The following is a 6,781-nucleotide window of genomic DNA, read 5'->3' on the forward strand; positions in this document are numbered from 1 at the left end:
CTCAGCTTCTTTATTCTCTGTCATTTGGTTTTCTATATCGCTAATTCTTTCTTCTGCCTCATTTATCCTAGCAGTGAGAGCCTCCATTTTTGATTGCACCTCATTAATAGCTTTTTTGATTTCAACTTGGTTAGATTTTAGTTCTTTTATTTCTCCAGAAAGGGCTTTTATATCGCCTGAGAGGATTTCTCTAATATCTTCCATGCCTTTTTCAAGCCTGGCTAGAACCTTGAGAATTGTCATTCTGAATTCTAGATCTGACATATTACCTATGTCTGTATTGATTAGGTCCCTAGCCTTCGGTACTGCCTCTTGTTCTTTTTTTTTGTGGTGAATTTTTCCGCCTTGTCATTTTGTCCAGATCAGAGTATATGAAGGAGCAAGTAAAATACTCAAAGGGTGGCAACAACCCCAGGAAAATATGCTTTAACCAAATCAGAAGAGATCCCAAATCGTGAGGGGAGAGAAAGGGGATAAAAAGAGGTTCAAAAAAAAGAAAGGAAAAAAAAAAGAAAAGAAAAAGGAATTAAAAAAAAGAAAACGAAGAAATAAAAGTATGAAAAAGAAAAAATATATATATTAGATAAACTACTTAAAAAAAGTTAAAAATGAAAAGGGTAAAAGTTAAAAAAATTTAAAAAAATTAAAAAATTTAGCAAAAGTAGAGAAAAAAATGAAAAAGAAAAAAATCACTTTAACTGGAAGACTAAAAAAAATCACAGGGAGAAAGCCATGAGTTCCGTGCTTTGTTTTCTCCTCCTCTGGAATTCTGCTGCTCTCCTTCGTATTGAAACCGTACTCCTTGGTAGGTGAACTTGGTCTTGGCTGGATTTCTTGTTGATCTTCTGAGGGAGGGGCCTGGTGTAGTGATCTCAAGTGTCTTTGCCCCAGGCAGAATTGCACCGCCCTTACCAGGGGCCGGGCTGAGTAATCCGCTCGGGTTTGCTTTCAGAAGCTTTTGTTCCCTGAGCGCTTTCCGTAGAGTTCCGGAGGACGGAAATACAAATGGCGGCCTCCTGGTCTCCGGCCTGGAGGAGCCGAGAGCCCGGGGCCCCACTCCTCAGTGCGCCCTCAGAGAACAGCACCCAGTAACTCCCGTCTGCCTGACCTCCGGCCGCTCTCCAAGCTCACCGAGCCTGTGACCGGTTCAAGGCAACACCGAGCTGCGAGCTTACTGTCGGCTCTATCTCTGTAGCCGGCTTTCCCGTTCCAATACCCGCAAGCTCTGCGACACTCAGACACCCCCAATCCTTCTGTGACCCCGCGGGACCTGAGGCCACGCCGACCCCGCGTGGGCTTTGCCCCGGTTTAGCCTCTGGAGCGATGTCCCTCAGTGGAACAGACTTTTAAAAGTCCTGATTTTGTGCTCCATTGCTCCGCCGTTTGCCCAGAGCCGGCCCCTCCCTCCGGAGTCTATCTTCCCGTCCCTTTGGATTCACTTCTTTGCCAGTCTTACCTTTAAGAAAGTGGTTGTTTTTCGGTTTCTAAAATTGCTGTTCTTCTTTTCTTCGATCTGCCGATGGATTTGCAGGTGTTTACACACTTTAGATAAGCTCTCTAGCTGATCTCCTGCTAGCTGAAGTAGTCTCAGCCTGCTACTTCTCCGCCATCTTGACTCCTCCTCAACTTTTCCTTTGAACCCCTTGCTGACGTGATTCAACATGTACAATAACCCAACTGTGGGTTTGAAGAATAGGGAGAATGGACTATACAACAAATTATGCTGAGACAATTGGTTATCTACCTGAGAAAAATAGAGGTTAAAGAGGTTCCTGATGGCACAGCACATGGAAAAGTAAGTTTCAAGTGTATTAAAGCCGTAAATATAAAAAGTAAAATTTAAACTCTGAGAAGAAAATATAGGATCACATCTTTATGGCCTTGAATTAGGGAAAGGTCTCTTAAATAAAACTTAAAACCTACAAGTGAAAAGTGGTAAGATTAATAAATTCAATTATAGTTAAAAATTTTTTTTTACCTCAAGTGAAACCATTTAAAAGAGACACGCCACACTTGGGGAGGAGATATTTTCGAGGTTTAACCTACAAATAAGTAGACTCCGGAGCATTGAAAGAACCCTACATTTCAATTGAGAAAGAGAAATAAGAAAAAATAAGCAAAACCTACAATGATGTAATTAATGGATAATAAGGTAAATGTAAAGGGATAGGATAAATAAAGTAAATAAAATAAAGGAAAAGGAAAAGACAAATTAGCAGTACATCGAAGTATTATTTTACATTCTTCATTTTTGTAACAATTTAAAAAGTCTGATTTTTTTGCTAGATATTACCTAAGATGAAATTAAATTCTTAATACAGAAGGATGTGCAATCTCTGAGTGTTTAGAAGAGCTGAGGAGCCAAAACCTTCAGGAATATGCATCCAGATATGCCCATCCCATATAAGGAGACCCCAAATTTTTTGGATCAGGATTTGGCAAAACGGATATGCTTCAGTTTAGCATTATTTTTGAAAATCTGTAATTTTATATACTAAATCCTCAGTTTGATCTTTAGCTTCTTCTGCTCATCCATGAAAGAAGATAAGGGCCTTTTAGTAAGCTCTGCAACACACACTCTACCTTCGTACTTTTCATTATAGGCTTCATAACTTTTATTGTCTGTCTGTAGGACAACAATGCAACTTAATAACCAGCTGATTTCATAGTCCTTATCACAGTGATCCCTCTTCTCAAATGTTGGGGCACCAGCCAGTGTGATGCCCCATACTAGAATACTCCCCAGGTTAACACTGATAAAAGTTTAAGCAAGTAATACAGTATTCTGGTGACCCACATACCATCCAAATTATTATGCTTGTTGGACAGTAGGCAATCCAGTCTCAAAACCTGATTTTACCACCTGCTTTCTTGGACTATGCTTGGTACCAGCTGTGTAAGTTGAGTTGTTTGCACTACAGTTCAGCTAGGATTGCAAGAAGCTTATCAGAGAGTATCATCTGTGATGGTAAAAGGGGAAGGATCAGGATTTGCTAGGAAAAGCCTCCATATTGTGAAGCTTACCTGACAGTTTGGACCAACTCAATGAGGAACTCCAGAGTAAAGATTACTTATGAAAGGAATCAGCTTTGTCCAGAAATGTTCAGGCCCCAGGAACTCTGCCCCGTTCAGTCACTTTTCAGAGGAATATGACTTCAGCCTAAAAGCTCAGGTGAAGCCTCCTTATAGCAGAATGGCAAGTTCATTCTTGAGTCGAGATCTGAGTGGTAAAGCTTCATTGGTTGCCCCAGTAATGAGGGTAAATGAGTGCTTTTATGTCCATCACAAGAGATACATTAGGTATCTTAAATTTCAGATATTCGGCCATTTTTGAACTTAAAACTTCAATGTTTATGGTTCATCAAACTAATACTAGACTATCATGCAGCCTTATACCTAACAGCTCCAAACTGGAACCAGTCTAAGTGTCCATCAGTAGTGGAATGGCTATGCGATCTATAATATATTATAATTCATATGACACTGCACTGATGAGATATGTTGTATGTAGCTACTACTACCTAAACATAGACGAATCTCATATGGCAACACAAAGACGAGGGAAAAAGCTAGATACAAAAGAGTACACAGTATGTGACTCCACTTATATGAAGTTTAAAGGTATATAAAACTAACCAAATGTGGTTATCTTTGGGAGACTGTATGGAAAAGGTGCCCAGTGAGGTGCTAGAAAATTTCCATATCTTGTTCTAGTATTGCTTACAAGTATATACAAGTGTATATACAAGAAAAATTTTATTGCACTGAATACTTAAGATTTGTGTATTTTCTAGTATTTATACTCCATATAAAAGAAACAAAGTATCACTGAAGCATATTTATAGAAAAAATAGAAACCATATACATGGTGTATTCCTATGACACAATATTTATAGGAGTATATATATGAACTAAAACCAGTTATGGATCTTAAACATAATGACCTTAAGAGCTAAGTTGTGAAGGAATATGTTTTGCATATTACCATTTAGGTAAAAATTCAAAACAACCTCAAGTCATATACATTATTTGTGAATAGCAAAAGCATAACATATATGACCTGAAAAATAGACATTAAAATCATAGCTATTTCTAGGGATGAAAGAAGGAAAGAGAGACTGGGAAAGATAATAAAGGGTACTTCACCAGTATTTATAATTCTTTCTTTTTTTCTTTTCTAAAACCTGAGGCATATTTGGCAAGTATCTTAGCTTTTGAAAATTTTGACTGTTGAGTTACAGTTCAAAAGAAAAGCAGAACCACCATTAATTCACTGAAATGAGGGCTTTGTTATGAGGGTGACACTGAAGGGGTGGGAGCTGGTTAAAAAAAAAAAAAAAAAGTCTATGGAGAATACTCTTCGGTGACCTGAAGTCACTACAGGTCTTCTGGGGTGACTGTTGGAGGCAGTTAGAAGAGGAGCTGAATATGTAGGTAGAGGGTGTTCAAGCATGGATAGACTGGACCCCCCCATCTGACTTTTACTGACTTTGAAGTTGAGAGGGACCCATGGGAGGAGCTGGCTTCCTCACTCTGGAGCCATGTGCTCCTCTGGCTCAGTCTTGGAGAAGCTGGAGTAGGAGATCTAATGAGAGCCCGAGGCATTGAGAACCCAGCTGCTGTGAAAGGTGAGCCAGCTAGTTGGTGTGGACATGAAGCAGGGCACCCCTGTCCTGCACTCTTGAGGTCCCCTTCAGAATGGAACTGCTGCCACCTCACTCCTGCTTTCTGCTTGCATGTATATAGCCTTGTGCCAGCCACCACCTGGAGTCAGACTGGGAAAGGAATGCTGGGAATTGTGTTTCCAGCTCAGTTAAGTTGACAGAAGCCAGGTGCGTGTGTTTCCTTCTTCTTCCTTATTTCATTTTCTGATTACAAAACACATGCATACATTTCTTTGTAGATTACAGGCTCTTTAGGAATAGTATTTTTTAAAAAAAAACCCTTATTGTATCTTTAATATCTTAAACACAGGTTCTTAGTATGTATTTGTTAAATAAATAATCAAGAAAGAAAATAACTTATCAAATATCCATTCCTTGTTTAGTTCTTGCTCTGAAGAAGCCGCCCTGCATGTATTCAGAGAACCTTGTAGTAGTTGATACGAAATGAACATCAGTATTAACAATTTGGAAAGAATTCAATTAATACTGCAAATGCCACAGTATTTCTCTTCATCTTGGGACGAGCCAAATATAATTACAAATCTATTATTCTCAAACTTTCCAATATCTGATTAATCTTTGCAAAATTCTCAGGTGGACATACCCCACAGCACAATCAAATTGGTTTCTTTTTCATAAATTTCACGAGCAGTATCTTGTCGTTTAGTTTGTTTTAACAATGTTAATGAATTCTCTGAGCCCCGGGAGGCTGCTGTAGACCATTCAAAGACAGAGTCAGAAGATGAGTAGTACAACATGCTATGCACTATGCCTCTTGTCAAATAATTCAGTCACTTTGCACATGTAAGAATGTACTACCTATGCCATGAGCAGCTGGAGTCAAGTTCTGTGATTGAGTGTTAGAGAACTGCCTGAGCAAAATGGTCCCTTGCAGTCATGTTCCTCAGCATATCTCTTCTCTATTGATGTACATTTTGCAATACATTTTGTTAGGTGGTAAGTTAGAGGAGCTCTGAATATATTGGGTTTTTCTACACAGAGATGAACATGTATTGATTTTCATTAGCTTGCAGGTTTTTCATCATATTATTTAGTCTTCAGGCCAGGAGATCTCTTTATCTTATTGATTTGGTTCTTTAGTCCTCACGATGGGTCTGCAGTTGATTTTTTTAGGCCCTCTAATGGTTCTGTAGTGTCCTTGCTTCCACTAAGGTGAGCTGTTTTTTTGTTTTGTTTTGTTTGTTTTTTTAAACCTCAAACATGGGAAACCTACTAAATTTGTACTTATTTTTTGTGGAGGAAAAAAGGAAGGTATTTGGAACTTTAGCCATAAATAAAGGGTCGCTGTTCAAGTGCTATAAGAAGGAAGGAAGAAACGCAAACAGTGAAATTATTTACTTTAAGAGTAGAAACTGGTATTCATTTTGAGGGAGTTTTAGAGAGAGATTTAGACTTTTCCATCAATCATATGTATAGTGGATAAAATCTCAAGATTTCATAGATATTTTTCCTACCTAGATGCCTCATTGATAACTACTTTAAGGACCTTGCCTATTGTCTAGGCGCATGGAAATAGAAAACAAATATGTCAGAGTTCTTATTTTTGAGGTTTAAAAGGCAGGATTGCAAGGTAAGAAAAAAAATATTTTGAACAGGTTATGGTTAGGCAGAACAGCTTTTAATCTGTCCCTTTCAACATATAAAATAAGAGGTCCTCAGTGCTGGAGTGGAGAGGAGGGTTTGGAAGGAAATATTAGATGGTGAGGGGACTCTGTGCCCTGCCTCCTCACTCCAGCCTGAACTGGATCTTGATAGTAGACATGTGATGATTTGGGGACCTCTGAGAATAGGTAAGAGCTAGGAAAAAAATGTGAGCCACACAGAGGAGTTCTCCAAGCCATCATTGTGAAACAGAGCGCAGAAATATCGATGTGGTATCCAGGCATGTGGAGTTTGGAGACTGCTTATAACTTTCCCAGAGTGTGGAAGCATAAAAAAGTTATCTGTGGCTCTTTGAGCTCCTATGAATGTTGGCTGGGAGAGAAAGTACTCTTGAGCTCAAGCTTGCAAAGGGCTAATGGTCAGGACATGATAATAAAGACAGCTTGATCAGTCCCACCAGGGAGGAGATGACGACTTCTCTATGCCAGTAGACT

The sequence above is a fragment of the Neovison vison genome, chromosome 2 (assembly GCF_020171115.1).
Source record: "Neovison vison isolate M4711 chromosome 2, ASM_NN_V1, whole genome shotgun sequence".
NCBI classification, from domain to species: Eukaryota; Metazoa; Chordata; class Mammalia; order Carnivora; family Mustelidae; genus Neogale; species Neogale vison.